The 19,547-nt window shown below is 40.9% G+C and overlaps 1 protein-coding gene across 3 annotated transcripts in view; it reads right to left on the reverse strand.

Moving 5' to 3' along the window:
- The window catches only part of RIMBP2 (RIMS binding protein 2), a 524,709-nt gene that overhangs the window by 299,619 nt on the left and 205,543 nt on the right, over positions 1-19,547 (reverse strand). For all 3 annotated transcript variants that reach the window (XM_069756050.1, XM_069756049.1, XM_069756051.1), the window contains exon 4: positions 1,766-1,888. The gene's annotated coding sequence lies outside the window, so the exon portion shown is untranslated. The remainder of the gene's footprint in view (positions 1-1,765; positions 1,889-19,547) is intronic.

A 19,547-nucleotide genomic window follows, 5' to 3' on the forward strand; every position in this document is an offset into this window, starting at 1 on the left:
AATGCCCCCTTGTGCCCGTCACCTTCCTTGGTATAAACAGATCCTCAGCGAGATATTTGTATTGTCCCCTTATATACTTATACATGGTTATTAGATCGCCCCTCAGTAGTCTTTTTTCTAGACTAAATAATCCTAATTTCGCTAATCTATCTGGGTATTGTAGTTCTCCCATCCCCTTTATTAATTTTGTTGCCCTCCTTTGTACTCTCTCTAGTTCCATTATATCCTTCCTGAGCACCGGTGCCCAAAACTGGACACAGTACTCCATGTGCGGTCTAACTAGGGATTTGTACAGAGGCAGTATAATGCTCTCATTATAATTATACCATTATAATGGTAAATTTATATCGATATGTTTTGCGTTTATTCATAAAAAGATCAGAAATTTGACAATTTGTCTAAATTACCAATTTTCAAACTTTGAATGATGTTCCTTGTGATCCAGTCGTATCACACAAAATAGTTACTAACTAACATTTACCTCCTGTCTGCTTTACCTTAGCACATCTCTAATATATTCTTTTATTTTATTAGGATGTTAGAAGCTATAAAAATGTAGTAGTACTTTTTCACTTTTTCAAGGAAAATTACAAAACTTATTTTTTTAGGGACCTTTTCAGTTTTGAGACCCAATATATTGGAACTTCCCCAAAGGGATACAATTTTAAAAGCAGCACATTCAGAACTGCTGTCATGTAGTTTATTAACCCTTCAGGTGCTTTTCAGGGATTAATGCAAAGTGGCATGATGGGAAAGAAAAATGTTATTTTGACCACCTAAAGGTTGCTAACATCTGAACGGGTCACTATTGCTGGCAGACTCTAAGGCTGTTAGTTGGGCATAAATTGTCATGGCAAACATCAGGACCACACAATCCTGATCTCAAGGTGGCGATGGGGTTAAAGAAGGAGTCTCACTCTGTTAACCATTTAGATGCTTTAGTCACTATTGACAGCAGCATCTAAGGCAGCGGCGGGGAACCTCAGGCCCCAGGGCCATTTACGGCCCTCGATGACCTTTTATCAGGCCCCCGAGCAGATTCTCAGGGACCGCATTCTTGGGCAGAGAGGTGTATTTTGATTACAACCAGCTCATTGATTTCTTCTTGCTGTTAGCACATACATGCAGTGATCACTACTGACACTGAAGGACATGCAATAAAAGATTACGTCCTGAAACCAGTGACAGAGTCAGGATGTACTTTGTGGGCGGAGTTTGTACGGCCCCCGAAGGATGGTAAAAATATCCAAATGGCCCTTCGCAGAAAAAAGATTCCCCACCCCAGATTTAAGGGGTTAAATGGTCGGTGCCAATACTGATCGTGACTGATTGTCAGCAGGTTGCTAGATATAGTGTACAAATGACAGCTGCTACAATTTTACCCGTCGGGAGTTACTATTCACTTTTGTCTCAGGTCAGTTTTGAGTCATATTAGCGGTCACTAGGGGTTAAAAACATTCTGTATATTTTTCCATAAAACCATAGAACCATTGTGCTGCCAATATGTTTAAAGGGTCTTTGAGAAATGGCAAAAACATGGCTGCTTTTTTCCACAGGAAACAATTCCACTCTCACAATTTACTTTATAGATGTTGGGGTAAAATACCAGACACAGCCTGTGGACAAAAGTGGTGCTGTTTCTTGGAAAAAAGAAGCAGCTTTTTTGTAATCTCACACAAACTTTTTTTACATTTTCAGGTTAATTCATATATTTAATGATTGAAAAGAATGACAAATAAAGCTTTGACATACATTGTTAGCTCACCTTTAGGACCTGCTCTAGGTTCTCCAGTTTGGCTTGGAGCTGGTATTTCTCCTTCACAGCCAAATCTCGTTCCTTTGTAACTATCGCGAGAGTCTCTCGAAGTTGTTCATAGTCCAACTTCACCTGAAATAAGCAAATCATTTTCAATATTTCAGTCTTCCCTAGTGTATAATTTAGTTACAAACGTACACAAAAACAACAAAAAATTATATATAACACTCAACATTGAAATTTCAAAACAAAGTAGAGAAAAGTCATGGAACTAGAAAAATGGATAGACATGTGAATAATATGCAAATGCTGAAAAAGTGAAAACAAAATTGTAAAAATATTTTGATTTTTACAGCTTTGAGATATTAGAGCCATGGGCAGAAATAGATGTGTTTAATTTATACGAATTGGCATGCAACCAGTGAGGTTATTAGAGGGAACCTGTCAGGTCCCTCGTGCCCCCAGAACCACTAGCAGTTGGGTCTACATATGTAAATACCCTCATACAAATATTCAAAAATAATATAATAATAATCACGGTGACTAGAGACACATCAATATCTGTCTCCCCATTAACACTTAATTTAAAAGAAGTGGATTACTACACTATGCAACCCACACATGAATACAAAGTGTTCATTAAACCACTCACAACAGTATTAAAGCCAATATTGTTTTATTAAACATATTTAAAAAAAAATGTGCCTTTGACTAGTTGATGGGGCCTCAGCATCCCCAGACTGGTCGGCCCCCGTAGCATGTTATTATGCCCCTGTGGGTGGGATTATATGACTTACAAGTGCTGCCATCATCTCCAGCGCTTCTAAAACCTTGCGCATGTGCGCAGCTTCTTTCCCTCGCTACACTGAGCCATTGAAGCTGTGTGTACGTGTGCTGGCTTCAGAGAGGTCCACTGCGAATGATCGGATGTATTCTGCACTTCCAATCATGTGCAGTGCTCCTCTCTGAAGTCGGGACATGAACACCCGGCTTCAAAGGCTCAATGTAGTGAGGGGAAGAAGCCGCGCACATGCACAAGGTTTGTGAAGCGCTGGCGATGAAGCCGGCACTTGTAAGTCATATAATCCTATCCACAGGGGCATAATAACATACTAAGGAGGCCGACTAGTCTAAGGAAACTAACGCACCATTGACTAGTCAAAGGCTTCATATACAAATCATAAACGGACTTTAGATATACTTGTTTTTAAAGATCTGTTTGTGTTTAATGTAGTAAAGGGACTGTTAGGCTGGGTATTTAGATATGTAGACACAGCTGCTGGTGGTTCTGGGTGCACAGGGGACTTGACATGCTCCCTTTAATAGTTATCTGAGGAATGTTCTGCCACACTGAATGCATAAGGGCTCGAAAATCATCAAGATCAGCTACTGGCAGCTTTATTTGCTGTAGCTGACCAATGATGTCCCAGTTGTACTCAATGAGAGAAAAGTCTAAATATGATAAAGGCACATGATAGGATGTTTTGGCCACGCAGGCTGCTGACAGAAGCACAAGCAACATGAAACTTGGTGGTCTGGGATACTTGGGTGTACTACAGGTTCAACGACCAAAACGATGTTAAGGCTTGTGCATACAACTGGATTTTCAGTTCAATGTAATTCTATGGGGCCAGGGGCCATGCACATATGCAATTTATTTCCTCAGACAGAGTCTGCCCAAGGAAAACATTGCAGCATGATTGATTTGTATTTGATATTCAGATCACACTTGCTCATTCAAGTCAATAAGTTTGTGAAAAACTTCTGACGGCACTCAGATGACATCGGCATTGCAGAATGGAAAGATGGAGAATTTTTGTTCCATCTTCTCCTCGTCCGAGAAAATCGTATCCCAGTAAGATCACACTATGATAAAACTTAGTGTGATCAGAGTGTGATTAGCATTATCAGACCGATTTTGCCAGATGAATAATGCCTTCATTGCCATTGTCATCTGCACCACGAAAGCCCTTGTTGGCGTTAGCGTAAGATTAATGGAATACCTGTAGCTGGACGCCTAGTTCGTAGCCCAATGCTGTGAAAACCCAATCTGACGTTTGTCTAGACACTGTTTTAATTTGCATTTCATACGTTTTTACATTTTCATTAAAAAACACATCAAGTTTATGCAAAGAGCCAATATTTACAGTGTTAGCCCTTATTTTTGAAAACTTCTATAATTCACACTGACATGCTGGATATCAGCTTTTAGGCCAAATCCTGACTGATGACAACCTATAGTTGCCTAGTGATGGGGTTAAAATGTATCATAACGTCTGTATTTTTGTTTGTCTACTCTCTTTTTCATCTGAAAGAATGAATGCCTACCAATTGGTCACACATGAACATATCCAGACAATTAGCGGTGTATATGTTAATTAATAGCTAAAATAACTAAAAAAAAGTATTTCTTCATATGTCACTTCTGATAGAACCGAGATGGATCTGGATATCTCATTTAGATGTGCAATTCAACATACCGTACTCATTACTCAGCAATAAATTCAATTGCACAAACAGTTTTTGTCTGATATGCTACTATGTAGGTTGGCTATCTACTCCAATTAGCCAAGCACCAGGAATAAGTTGTCCACTGTTTGGAAATAGGTGATTACATAGTTATAGTGGTTTCCTGGCTCTAATCGAAGATAAGCGTGTCTTGTAACATCATATATATGATACCTGTCGATCGTGCAAGCGACCTGGCAGATTTCAGAATACTGAATTAACCCCTTAAACGCCTTAACCCCTGGTTTTAATATATCATGTACTGGAAAACAGGAAGAAAAATCCAAGTGCGGTGAAATTGAAGAAAAATGCAATTCCACAGTTGTTGTTGTTTTTAACCATGTTCACTAAATTCTAAAACTGACCTGTCATTATGATTTTCCAGGTCTTTACGAGTTCATAGACACCAAACATGTGTAGGTTCTTTTTTATATACGGTAAGTGGTGAAAAAAAACTCCAATCTTTGGTAAATTAAAAAAAGCTCCATTTTACAAGATCTGTAGTGTCTCCAATTTTCGTGATTTGGGGCTGAGTGAGGGCTTTTTTTTTTTTGCGCACCAAGCTGATGTTTTTATCGATACCATGTTGGTGTAGATATGATATTTTGATTGCCCGTTGTTGCATTTTATTGCAATGTAGCGGCAAACAAAAAATAATAATTCTGGCGTTTTGACTTTTTTCTCGTTACGTCGTTTAGCGATAAAGTTAATTCTGTTTTTATATTGAGAGCTCGGGTGATTCTGAATGCGGCAATACCAAATATGTGTATATTGTATATTTTTTAATTGTTTTATTTTGAATGGGGCAAAAGGGGGGTGATATTTTTTTTAAACTTTTTTTTTACTTTTTGCATGCTTCAATAGTCTCCATGGAAGACTAAAAGCTGCAATTGTCTGATCGGCTCTGATCAGATCGCCTGTACGTAGCAGAAATGCTCACTTGCTATGAGCACTGACAACCGGGCTCATAGCAATCTGGCTATGTCAACCATAGAGGTCTGCTGGAGACCTCTGGTTATCTTGCCAACCCATCAATGAAACACGATCACATGAGGGTGTCACCGATGGGCAGAATTTCCGGTACGCTTCCCGGAAGCGCGAGTTAAATGCTGCTGTTAGAAAACACCTGTGGCTGTTAGAGGCACATGTCAGCTGTTCAAAACAGCTGACATGTGCTGGGAAAGATGTGGGCTCAGCACCAAAGCCCACATCAAAAGGAGGGAGTCCGACGATGGCATATTATTAAGCACAACATTGGAAAGGAGTTAATAATTAATTACCTTTTCTGTCAAAAGTATTTTACTAACAAGAATAACCTTTACCCAAATAGATTATTACGAGATAAGAATGTCACTTAGGGGTTTTCTGTAAGAGCAGCTCAACGTCTTCAGACCCCACAAGTACAGATGTGTCCTTTCTTAAAGGGAACTTGTCACATCAAATATAGGGTTAATCTTAAAGGGAACCTGTCACCTGATTTTTGCGGGCCCTGTGTTCGGTCCGATCGGCGGTGTTTCCTGTGGTTTCATTGACCCCTTCCTTTCCCGCTGGCCGCACTATTTTCTTGAATGTGAGTTGGTTTCCTCCATAGTACACGTGTGCGCAAGGCAATCTTGCCTTGTGCACGCACAGTATGCTTTGCCCAACTTGCCTTGCGCACGCGTGTACTACAGAGGAAACCAACTCACATTCAAGAAAATAGTGCGGCCAGCGGGAAAGGAAGGGGTCAATGAAACAACAGAAAACACTGCCCATCGGACCGAACACAGGGCCCGCCAAAATCAGGTGACAGAGTCCCTTTAAGGTATATAGTGTTAGAAAGGTGTCCGACTGCGGTACTAAAAGCGCGGAACCTGGGAATACATTTTTTTATTTCTCTTCGGAGTTACTGGCTGTCAGTCAAGTACCAGGGTGTGCTCACACCCAGCACTGAGCTCCTGGGAGGAATAAAGTATTTTTTCTCCTGGGGGTCACACTTTCAGTATTGTGGCAGTGCACTTTTCTAATGATAATTACCTGTTGATCAACCCCATATCTGCAGGTAATTAGCATTATCCAAATAATGTGATAGATTCCCTTTGACTTGCCTCTAAACCTGGCAATATATGGGACAAGATTTCAAAGAAACAAGAAAAAAAGTCTATCAACATCCATCCCTCTTATACTTCCATGTTAAAAAATATATTTATATGTTTAATGTATTTTTTTTTTACTAGATGTCTGGAACAGATGCCATCTGTCAGCCATCTGTTGGCTTCCAAGTTAGAAAAACATATACGTTTAACGTGGATCTGGTACCAGGTTTCACAATACAAACGACATACATTATGAAATGGCAATCTAAATCCTGATGAGGCGGGTGTACTTACTTTGCTCCTTTAATATCAGGCTTTTGGGAACAATTTGAAAATCCACATCAGAATGGCTGTCTAATTTAGTACACTAGTCTCATTAAAGGGAACCTGTCACCCCCAAATTCAAAGGCGAGCTAAGCCCACCGGCATCAGGGGCTTATCTACAGCATTCTATAATGCTGTATATAAGCCCCCGATGTATCCTGAAAGATGAGAAAAAAGAGGCTAAATTATACTAACCCGGGGGCGGTCCCGCTGCGGTCCAGTCCGATGGGCGTCGCGGTACGGTCCGGGGCCTCCCATCTTCTTACCATGACGTCTTCTTCTTGTCTTCACGATGCAGCTCCGCAGGGAAAGGTCAGAGAGGCCCGGCACCTGTGCACTGCAGTACTTTGCTCTGCCCTCAACAGGGCAGACAAAGTACACCTGCTCCGGAGCCGCAGCGTGAAGACAAGAAAAGGACATCATCGTAAGAAGATGGGCGGCCCCAGATCGGACCGCGACGCCCATCGGACCGCCCGCCCAGGTGAGTATAATTTAACCTCTTTTTCTCATCTTTCAGGATACATCGGGAGCTTATCTACAGCATTACAGAATGCTGTAGATAAGCCACCGATGTCGGTGGGCTTAGCTCACCTTCGATTTTAGGGGTGACAGGTTCCCTTTAAGTTTAACATATTTATTAAAGTGAACCTGTCACTTGTTCAAAAAAGTTGAGTTCAATACCTTGTAAATATGCCTGAGCTCACCTGATGTTGTCATTTTGCTCTATGTCCCACTATTGCAGAGATATTCACATTTGTTGCTTTTGGAGTGTAGTATGTGAAATCTCTACTTGCAGTCCAACTGGGCGTTTCTTCAGAGCCTTTGTTTAGAGTGTAAGCTTTGACTCCTCCCTTCCAGATGCTGCCAATCACAGCTCAGTAGCTGATCTAGGCGTCTCAGATGCTGCAGAGTTGTGATTGGAAGTATCTGGGAGGGAGGGGTGTAAGCACACCCCCCAGAGTACTGTAGACTTGGAGCGCAAGTAAAGATTTTATATTCTGCGCCATCATCAATTATGAATATACTAGATGGTGGCCCGATTCTAACGCATGAGGTATTCTAGAATATGCACGACCACATAGTATATTGCCCAGCCACGTAGTATATTGCCCAGCCACGTAGTATATTGCCCAGCCACGTAGTATATTGCCCAGCCACGTAGTATATTGCCCAGCCACGTAGTATATTGCCCAGCCACATAGTATATTGCCCAGTCACGTAGTATATTGCCCAGTCACGTAGTATATTTCCAAGTCACGTAGTATATTTCCCAGTCACGTAGTATATTTCCAAGTCACGTAGTATATTGCCCAGCCACGTAGTATATTGCTCATCCACGTAGTATATTGCCCAGCCACGTAATATATTGCCCAGCCACGTAGTATATTGCCCAGCCACGTAGTATATTGCCCAGCCACGTAGTATATTGCCCAGTGACGTAGTATATTGCCCAGTGACGTAGTATATTGCCAAGCCATGTAGTATATTGCCCAGTTACGTAGTATATTGCCCAGCCACGTAGTATATTGTCCAGCCACGTAGTATATTGCCCAGCCACGTAGTATATTGCACAGTGACAGAGTATACAGCACAGAGCCATGTAATTTACAGACTTAAAATAAAAAATAAACATATACTCACCCTCCGTTGAAGTCCTAGCACTGTGTGCGGTGCACGCGGCAGCTTCCGGTCCCAGGGTTGGTATGGGCACAGGACCTGTGATGACGTCGTGGTCACATGACCGTGACATCATGACAGGTCTTTCTCGCAGGACCTGTGATGACGTCGCGATCACATGACCGTGACGTCATGGCAGGTCCTTGTCGCATACCATCCTTGCAACTGGAAACTGCCGCTTGCATGGAACGGTCACCGGAGCGTCGCGAGGAGCGGGAAAGGCGCCGGAATGTGAGTAAATGATGATTTTTTATTTTTTTTATTATTTTTAACATTAGATCTCAATAGCAGCCTCAATAGTAAAAAAGTTGGTCACGCAGGGTTAATAGCAGCGTTAATGGAGTTGCGTTACACCGCGGCATAACACGGTCCATTAGCGCTGCCATTAACCCTGTGTGAGCGCTGACTGGAGGGGAGTACGGAGCGAGTACTGACTGCGGGGAGGAAGGAGCGGCCATGTTGCCGCCGGACTGCACCCGTCGCTGATTGGTCGTGGCAATGGTCGTGGGCGTTTTGCCACGACCAATCAGCGACTTGGATTCCATGACAGACAGAGGCCATTTCCAATGAATATCCATGACAGACAGAAAGACAGACAGAGAGACAGACGGAAGTGACCCTTAGACAATTATATAGTAGATCTGCAATAGAATGACACAGACTGGAAAAGAACAGCAGAATCCGGGGAGCTTAGGGGTTTTATAAGGAATTTATTTAGCTCAATTTTCTGTAGCAGCTGACTGTTCCTTTTTTAATAATGTATGCATTTCATATTGTGGAATCTGTTGACAGATGCTCTTTAGTATAAACATGTTTTCATTGGTTGGTGACAAATAGTATAATTTTAGTTTCATGCAGTGCAACACAATTTCATTAAATACAATTTAAGAAAAGTTATGATTGGGCATGTCTGCATATACAGTTGCTGGATACAGTATGATATGCAATCAATTATTAAACTTGTCTAGTGTCAAAAGGATTGAGTGTATAAAAAAAAATGTTTTCTCAAAAATGAGCAATTAAAATTTGCACAATCAGGGTCAGTAGTCCCTCACAGACATATGCATTTTGTGCTCAGCATCATTAATGATAAATACAAATACCATGCAACCAATCATGTGAGGATGAAGGTGAGTCAGACAGGTGTGACAGACCTCATAAGAAAACCTATATAAAAACCTATATTTCATGTTGAAAACAAATACAACATAGTTAAAATACAGCTCATATATATCACATTGCCACTAAGTATTACACAATAATTGTGGGATAATACAACAGCTGCAGGCTTATGTTGAGAGAGAGATAACTATATTGAGCAGTCAAAAGGAACCACTGTTATTTGTTAGAGTGTTTTAGTTCCTCAGTCATATTGAATGTGATTGTCCCTGGTTCCAGTCCTGAGTCTCTGCTCTTGTACAGGGGTTTATGATTGACTGCAGTGCTGATATCAATCAGTGAGCTCAGCCACACTGAATGGGGGTGTCATGTCTACACAAGCAGAGCCATTGAGTTCACTGATTGACTGCAGCTCTGTAGATGTGATGTCAGCGAGTCACTAACATTGGACACCGGAGCAGCCGCAGAGTCTCATCACTAGAAAGAGAACGGTGAGTAAAGTGCTGCGCCCAATGGGCAAGATTTTCTGAAAAGGGACAACTCCTTTAACATCATAGAAGAGACTAGAGGTCTGTTCAGACAAAGAAAAATTACAGAGGTCCTGCATTTATCAGGAGTCTGTTCAGACCTTTAACAACAGCAGTTCTACACCCTGTGAATATAGAAAAACAGCTTTCTCCAGGGATACTGGCTGGGGTTAGTAAAGCTGGAGGCACCAAAACGTCTTTAAAAAGTTTATGCTGCAGCTGACCCAATGAAACATACATAACCAATGCTATTTTAAAAGCATTTATTATTAAATAAATGTCATAAAAATTCTAGACCACAGCAAATAGAGAAGTCTGGTCCCCGGCTTAATAATTCATCAATCGACTCATTTTGTTTTCTAGAAGTTGCAGACAATTTGTAACTGGCAATAAAAGGTTAATTAATTAAACAGACACCAACACTTCATTTCCTCTTTTTGGGATCAATTGCTCGGAAAGAGAAAAAAAAATGAAACAAGGAATGCAATTACTGTCAGGCTGTGAAATATTTTGCTTCAGGATAATCCTTCAAATTTTTTTTCCCCTCGAAAACACATCTCTGTGTGAGCGGCACAACATGGTTTACAATAGAGGATAGGCTCAGTTTTCGAATGGATTTCCTAGCGGCTTAACTAAAATCGCTCCTTCTATTGTCTTTCACAGCTCACCTCGTCCATAAAGGGATAATACGGCTGTAGAAGTGGCTGCGATGTGGTTCAACCATCATTTGTCAGCCGAGGAGTCAAGCTGTGTTTCTAATGTATTAATTAATTCTGCAGAAACCACTTTAAACAAATGTTGACCAATCCAGTGGTCGAGATTAGAAGTCTTGAGTAATGAGTCTCTGAATGCACTAGGTGATTGTTTGGTCATTAAATTAGGTCACAATTATACATAAACACATCGGCTTTCTTGACATTAATGGGTTTTAGAAACGGAATAAGCAAATAAAAGCTATAATGAGCATGTAAGAGACGACGAGGGTTTGCAAGCACAGTTTTATTCAAAGTAACCTACACCACCGGGATGTCAATATTAGAGCAAGCAGCCAATTAGAAAGATTTCCTATATAAACATAATGGCCAAAATCCAAGATCAGTCAGTGCAATTTACAGCAATTTAAATTATTTGCATATTTTATTTTAAAGAGTTCATGTTAGAAAATCATGCGTATTAGATTGAAACCATAATTATATTTACAGCTCGGGTGATTGATTAATACTAGTGCAAAAAAAAAAGTGTATCAACATTATCTAGTCAAGTTCCTGCCTTTTTTTGTCCATTGTGCTGGAATCTGATTGGCTAAAAGGGAACTTGTCACCAGGTTTTTCCCATTTTACCTATGGTCAACTTTAAGCCCCATGTGACAGCATTCTAGAATGCTCTATTTATGACTCCAATTCGCCTTGTAAGGCAAAAAAAAAGACCTTTTATTAGGCCGGGGTAACACCCGCGAGTTCAATGCGAAAAACTCGCGCAAGTCTCTCGCATCAATACCTGGCACTGCCGCCGGCACTCTGGACCAGAGCGTGTGGCTGCATGTATTTCTAAGTAGGTGAACGCTCCAGTCCCGAGTGGCAGTGACAGTGCCAGGTATTGATGCGAGAGACTTGTGTGCAAGTTTCTCAAATTGAACTCGCAAGAGGGACCTCGGCCTTACACTCACCTATGAGGAAGTCCGGACCGACACGCATCGCTGGTCTTCATCCGGTACCTCCCCTTTTCTTGCGATGCTGTCCTCCTTCTCTGCTTCATTCGCATGATGCGTCCTACATCATCTACATAGTGTTCCCCTTCACACTCCTGCGCAGGAGTACTTCTCCCTGTCTGTTGACAAAAGCAGAGCAAAGTACTGTTCCGTGCATGTGCGGGAAAAGGCCCAAGAGCACTAGCGCATGGACATTACAGTTCTTTGCTCTGCCCTCGGCAGGGCAGAGAGAAGTGCGTCTGTGCAGGAGAATGAAGGGGAACATTGTGTAGATGATTATGCAGGACACGTCATCCACACGAAGTAAAGAAAGAGGATGGCATCGCAAAAAGACTGGCAATGCCCATCGAACCAGACCTCCGTGTAGGTGAGTATGATAACATGTATTTTTTGCCTTGCAGGGCAAATTGGAGTCATATTTGGAGTATTATAAAATGCTACCACATGGGGCTAAAAGGTGGTGGCCGTAGGTAATATGAGAAGAATATGGTAAACAGGTTCATGTGGGAGTCTGCACCTCTTTGTACAGGTTTTCATAAACCTCCAGCGATGTTTTACTCATCTACTAATCTAGAAGCAGAAGTCCATGAATGAGCATGACGTAGGGTGTACATTGCTTCATGCTGCTAAAGCTAAGGTAATGATAATGACATGTATAGTCAGTAATTCATACATATTGTTAAATTTACTAGTAAGGTAGTTACATAAGGGCGAATATATCATTGTCTTTTTTGTGGTGTGAAAATGGTTCTCAAAGTAACTTTTAGGTTTTCGCTATATTCATTATATGATTTGATCTTTTACTTTTTCAAAGGGAATCTGTCACCCCAAAAATCGTATGTGAGATAAGGCCACCGGCATCAGGTGCTTATCTATACAATTCTGTAATGCTGTAGATAAGCCCCCGATGTAACCTGAAAGGTAAGAAAAACAGGTTATATTATACTCACCCAGGGGTGGTCCCGCTGCGGCCGGTCCGATGGGCGTCATGGTCCGGGTCCGGCGCCTCCTATATTCATACGATGACGTCCTCTTCTTGTCTTCACGCTCCAGCGCAGGCGTACTTTGTCTGCCCTGTTGAGGGCAGAACAAAGTACTACAGTGTGCAGGCGCCAGGCCTCTCTGACCTTTCCCAGCGCCTGCGTACTGCAGTACTTTGCTCTGCCCTCAACAGGGCAGACAAAGTAAGCCTGCGCCGGAGCCCTGACAGGAAGACAAGAAGAGGACATCATCGTATGAAGATAGGAGGCGCAGGACCTAGACCACGACGTATCTGACCGCAGCGGGAACTCCCCTTGGTGATATAATATAACTTGTTTTTCTTACCTTTCAGGTTACATCGGGGGCTTATCTACAGCATTACAGAATGCAGTAGAAAAGCCCCTGATGCCAGTGGCCTTATTTTATATACGATTTTTGGGAGTGACAGATTCCTTTTAAGTTTTAATTTATGTCATGTTTGTGGTATAAATTAGGATGAATTTGTTCCCTCTCTGCTAGACCAAAACTAGTGGTGAGTGAGTGTACTCATTACTCAGGTTTTCCCGAGAACGCTCGGGTGGTCTCCAAGTATTTGTAACTGTTCGGAGATTTAGTTTTCGTTGCCTCCTGCTGCATGATTTATTAATGATAGACAGCTTGAGTACATGTGGGGATTACCTAGCAACCGGACAACCCCCACATGTACTCAAGCTGGCTAGCAGCCGTAAATCATGTAGCTGCCTCAACAAAAACTAAATCTCTGAGCAGTTACAAATACTCAGAGACCACCCGAGCGTGCTCGGGAAAACCCAAGCAACGAGTACACTCGCTCTTCACTAACCAAAACCACTTTTCAAACAGCAGGCGCGAAAACACAAAATTTCAACATTTCTATGCAACTCTTAGGGCCTGATTCAAAGTTTTCAAGACAGAATTCTGCTGTAAAAGCTTTGAAAAGTTGCAAAATTTTAAGCACATCCTGAAGTTGTGCCTAAATTGTGCAACATTTGGTGTTTTCATTCCATTTTCCAAGGTACACCTAAATTGTCATAGCTGGGAAGGGGGAGAAACGGGGGTGTGATGCCACAGGTTATCTAATTCATGACAAGTGGTGGCATTATACAGGCCAAAAATCTCACTCCAGTCCCCAGCCAGAGTGAAGTTTCTGGCATACGCGGCTCCAGATTCAGCAAGAGTTGTGTGTACCTCCTTATGAATCTGACTGCACCATACCCCCTCATCAAGACTGGAGTGAATAATGCCGGTCTTGATGAATCAAGCCCCTAGTCATACATTTGAAACAGTTTTACACCAGATGTGAAACCTCATTAATTGGCCCTGTATTTTTTTTTTAGACGCTTTCCCTTGCATTTCTTAAAGTGAAACTGTCAGCAGTTTTTTGCTGGTAATCTGAAGACAGCAGGAGATAGAGGCTGAAACACAGAATTCAGGGATGTGTCACTTGCCAAAATGCATACTGTTGTTTACTAACTGTGAAGAATTTATGAGAAACAGATTAACATTGCTGGACTACACTAATTCGGCAACACCTTCTCCGCTTGTGATAAGCAGCTCACTGTCTATGGGCTTTGTACATGGAGAGCCTGGTGTGGGCAGGGTTAGCTTTCTCAACTCTGCTTCATTCTAAATCTAAACCCTCCGATTGTGTCAGAACTGCTGCACCCTGTAAACTACATGATGCATCGTTTGATTCAGCTTGTCTTTGCCTACATCATGCTGCTCTCAGATGAGGTAGCAAAATCCTGCTGACAGATTAACTTTAAAGGAAACCTGTCCCCATGAAAATGCAGTCCAATCTGCAGACATTTTGTTATAGAGCAGGGGAAATAAACCAGATTGATAAATAGTTTTATATGAAAACATTCAGTATAATATGTGCTTTAATTTAAACCTCTACTCATTCTTAGATTTTTTAGTACAGTGGGTGGTCCTATCAGTGTTTGACAGCAATCTCAGAATGCAAAATTATACAAAAACAAGCTGTCAGTCACTGCCAGAACCGCCTACTGGACTGAAAAATCCAAGAGAGAGAAGAGGTTGAAATAATCAAAACACATGTTATACTCAGGGGCAGACATATCATTGATGAAACCTGCGGAGACACACAGGGGCCAAGAGGTGAGGTGGTCTACTACCACCTCCAAAACAAAAGTATGCATTATGGTGAGCTATTGGACTGCAAAGGGCCCATATATTGTTCTTTCACAGGGACTCACATCTGTCTGTCTGCCAGTGGTTATCTTGAATATTTTCTCACAAAACTATATACCAATCTACCCAGTTTCCCCTGCTCTTTAACATAGTGCCTCCGGATTGGACTGCATTTTCATGATGATAGGTTCTATTTAGGCTGTGGGCAGACTATGAATTTTTGGTGACTTTTTGATGCATCTTACAGTTCCAGCAAAGTGGATATATGATCTATAGAATATGACACATCAAAAAGAGACAAAAAAGTCAGTGTCAACAACTAGCAAGTGACCTAAGTTACTTAATAGGGGCAGACATTGTACAGATAAACTGTGTGGGAACACAGCCTTAATGTTTAAAAAAAAACATGCAGAAAAATATTAGCTGAAATTCAAAAGTAAAATATAAAATGCTCTTAAGACAATTTTAATTTTAATTTGTGGTGTTTTGGGGGTTCATACCTTTGTTCCAAAATACATCACACACTGGTATTTTTTCAAGAATTTTTTGAAAAGAAATAAAGAACAAATAAAACATGGGCAAAGAAAGGCCACAAAATGCAAGTGAAGTAAGCCTATGTTCACATAACATTTTAGCATACATTCATTGGCTCCGTCAGGGGCTTATGTTTGAAGCCCCGCAAATCGAAATTCAGGCGTATGTGTTGACGAGGTCACTGACGAAAATGATGCAGACGGAGTCACAGAGTGCTCTGTCGGATATCAATTTCAGAGTGGCTTGTTGGACATCATTAGTCGGCTACGTGTTGCTGCCCACCTCAACTAGGAGCACATAGCTAAAATTTTGTCTGACACTGCACTCTGATTCCGTCTGCATCGTTACCGTCAATGGCCCCCTCATCGTATATATCTGAATCCCGTTTTACGCGGCTTCGGCCCTGACAGAGCCACTGAATATATGCTAAAATACTATGTGGGCATTGCCTCAGCCTAAAGCTTCTTCATGTTTCTTTCATAGGGGATATGCAAAAAAGATGGAAATTTGGCACTTCAGAAACCTGAGATGAAAATACAAAACGAGGTTAGGGTCACAAGAGCGTATAAAAAAATCCAGAAAAGTGGCGTGATTATTTTTCTCACTTGTCATCTGTGTGCTGTCCATATGCAAAATCAAACGTCTGCACTGCCCCATTTAATAACATTGGTCCGATTGCTGTCTGATAAAAAATTAGATAGCACTCGTCCAATTTATATGGGTGTGCGAACGAGCACTAAAGCACGTATACAGATATTTTTTGGCTTGTATGCTTAAGGCCGGAGTCACACTACAGCGAGATACGGCCAAGTCTCGCAGGTTAAAACCAAGCTCTGGCTTTGACTCCGGCCTAATAGAGATTTCATCAATGTGTACATAGGACACTTTTTGGATCTTTTTATTTCTCCTGAGGAAATGTTTCTGGCATTGGAAGGTGTATTTTTCTAGCCATGTTTATGGGGGAAATCATAATAATATCAATGTGATCATTTAGATGCCATGATCCGTGTTGTAAATAAATTTGGCAAAGAAAAAAATCCAACATTTCTTAAATGTAGCTAAGTATACTTTTTATAGTGATTTCTTAGTATTATTACAAAACTGTGGAAATCTAATGAAGACTTTTTTTAAAAAAAGTGTCTCGAAATAGGGCAACTGGAGATATCAACCTCATTTAAAGAAATGGAGGACGCATCGTGCTGCCTTTCAAATGGGACTGTCAGCTTTTCTAAAATGGTTACAGCAAAGTGTAGAAACAGCGGATGTTTGAACGGAGGTTCTGTCACAGCCAATATCTATGCAACACCCAGTTATTAAACCTTGCGGTGATTTTGCCAGCCTCAAGTCATTCATGGCTCGGCCTCGGAATACCGTTAGGAGTTTAGGATTGGATTAAGATCTTTTCTTTAGATGTAATAATACATGTAAAGTGTAGTGCTTCATTCTAATTTGCTTACATGGTAAGACACATAGATATACAGTATTAGTGAAATTGATGACAGATATTGTAAATGTAGAAAATAATATAAAATCTTAAATGCAGAATTATGTGCACTAATTACCCAAAGTTTACATTAATTCACAAACCTTTACAAAGGAGCACAGCTATATAAGGCTATGTTCACACAACCCTCTTTTTGGTCCAAGAGCTGACAGTGAAAAAATATGATCTCACACGGGCAGTGCTTGGACCAATGTTATCCAGTTTGGATGTGCACAATCTGATTGTTTTTCACGTGAACCAGATGTCCGTGTGAAAAAAAAAATCGCAGCATGCAGAAGTAGCTTCTGTAGTTTGTGAGAAATTTGCCCATTCAATTCCATGAGTGCACCAAAAAAATCAGATCCCATAAGGATTGTCCATATTGCATCCAATTTTACAAATACATTGAATGATTAACATAGGAAACTGTATTTGGTCTTGTACATTTTATTAGCTGCTAAAGGATAAAAGAAATGCAAAAAATAGTACATATAGATAGCACACAGATGATCTTAGAAATTAAAAAATCATGTTTTTGTACCTAATTAGGATGGTCCTATCTCTATTATTAACCCCTTAAGCCACAAGGGTGGTTTGCACGTTAATGACCGGGCCAATTCTTACAATTCTCACCACTGTCCCTTTATGAGGTTATAACTCTGGAACGCTTCAATGGATCCCGGTGATTCTGACAGTGTTTTCTCAAGACATATTGTACTTCATATTGTACTTCATGTTAGTGGTAAAATTTCTTTGATATTACCTGTTTTTATTTGTGAAAAAGATGGAAATTTGGCAAAAATTTTGAAAATTTCACAATTTTCCAACTTTGAATTTTTATGCAATTAAATCACAGAGATATGTCACACAAAATACTTAATAAGTAACATTTTTACAACACCATTTTTTTTTAGTGACCACATTACATTTGAAGTCATTTTGAGGGGTCTATATGATAGAAAATAACCAAGTGTGACACCATTCTAAAAACTGCACCCCTCAAGGTGCTCAAAACCACATTCAAGAAGTTTATTAACCCATCAGGTGTTTCACAGGAATTTTTGGAATGTTTTAAAAAAATGAACATTTAATTCTTTTTCACAAAAAATTTAGTTCAGCTCCAATTTGATTTATTTTACCATGGGTAACAGGAGAAAATGGACCCCAAAAGTTGTTGTACAATTTGTCCTGAGTACCCCGATACCCCATATGTGGGGGTAAACCACTGTTTGGGTGCATGGCAGAGCTCAGAATAGAAGGAGCACCGTTTGACTTTTCAATGCAAAATTGGCAGGAATTGAGATGGGACGCCAAGTTGCGTTGGTGAGCCCCTGATGTGCCTAAACATTGAAAACTCCCACAAGTGACAGCATTTTGGAAAGTAGACCCCCTAAGGAACTTATCTAGATATGTGGTGAGCACTTTGACCCACCAAGTGCTTCACAGAAGTTTATAATGTAGAGCCGTAAAAATATAAAATAATATTTTTTCACAAAACTGAAATTTTCACCCCAATTTGTTATTTCCCAAGGTTACCAGAAGAAATTGTACCACAACGTTGTTGTGCAATTTGTCTTGAGTGTGTTGATACCTCATATGTGGGGGTAAACCACTGTTTGGGTGCATGGCAGAGCTCGGAAGGGAAGGAGCGCCGCTTGACTTTTCAATGCAAAATTGGCAGGAATTGAGATGGGACGCCATGTTGCGTTTGGAGAGCCCCTAATGTGCCTAAACATTGAAATCCCCCACAAGTGACAGCATTTTGGAAAGTAGACCCCTAAGGATTTTATCTAGATATGCTGTGAGAGCTTTGAACCCCAAGTGTTTCACTACAGTTTATAACGCAGAGCCGTGAAAATAAAAATTCTTTTTTTTTCCACAAAATTATTAACAGGAGAAATTGGACCACAAAAGTTGTTGTGCAATTTGTCCTGAGTACGCTGATACCCCATATGTGGGTGCATGGCAGAGCTCGGAAGGGAAAGAGCGCCATTTGGAATGCAGACTCAGATTGAATGGTCTGCAGACGTCACATTGGGTTTGCAGAGCCCCTAATGTACCTAAACAGTAGAAACCCAACACAAGTGACCCCATATTGGAAACTAGACCCCCCCAAGGAACTTACCTAGATGTGTTGTGAAAACTTTGAACCCCCAAATGTTTCACTACAGTTAATAACGCAGAGCCGTCAAAATAAACAATAATTTTTTTCCACAAAAATCATATTTAACACCCAGTTTTGTATTTTCCCAAGGGTAACAGGAGAAATTGATCCCCAAAAGTTGTTGTCCAATTTGTCCTGAGCACACTGATACCCCATAAGTGGGGGGACCACCGTTTGGGCGCATGGCAGAGCTCGGAAGGGAAAGAGCACCATTTGTAATGCAGAATTAGATGGATTGGCCTGCAGGCGTCATGTTGCATTTGCAGAGCCCCTGATGTACCTAAACAGTAGAATCCCCCCACAAGTGACCCCATATTGGGACCTAGACCCCCCAAGGAACTTATCTAGATGTGTTGTGAGAACTTTGAACCCCCAAGTATTTCACTACAGTTTATAACGCAGAGCCGTGAAAATAAAAAATCATTTTTTTCCCACAAAAATGTTTTTTTAGCCCCCCATATTTTTATTTTCCCAAGGGTAACAAAAGAAATTGGACCCCAGAAGTTGTTCTCCAATTTG

The sequence above is a fragment of the Ranitomeya imitator genome, chromosome 1, assembly GCF_032444005.1.
Source record: "Ranitomeya imitator isolate aRanImi1 chromosome 1, aRanImi1.pri, whole genome shotgun sequence".
Lineage (NCBI taxonomy): Eukaryota > Metazoa > Chordata > Amphibia > Anura > Dendrobatidae > Ranitomeya > Ranitomeya imitator.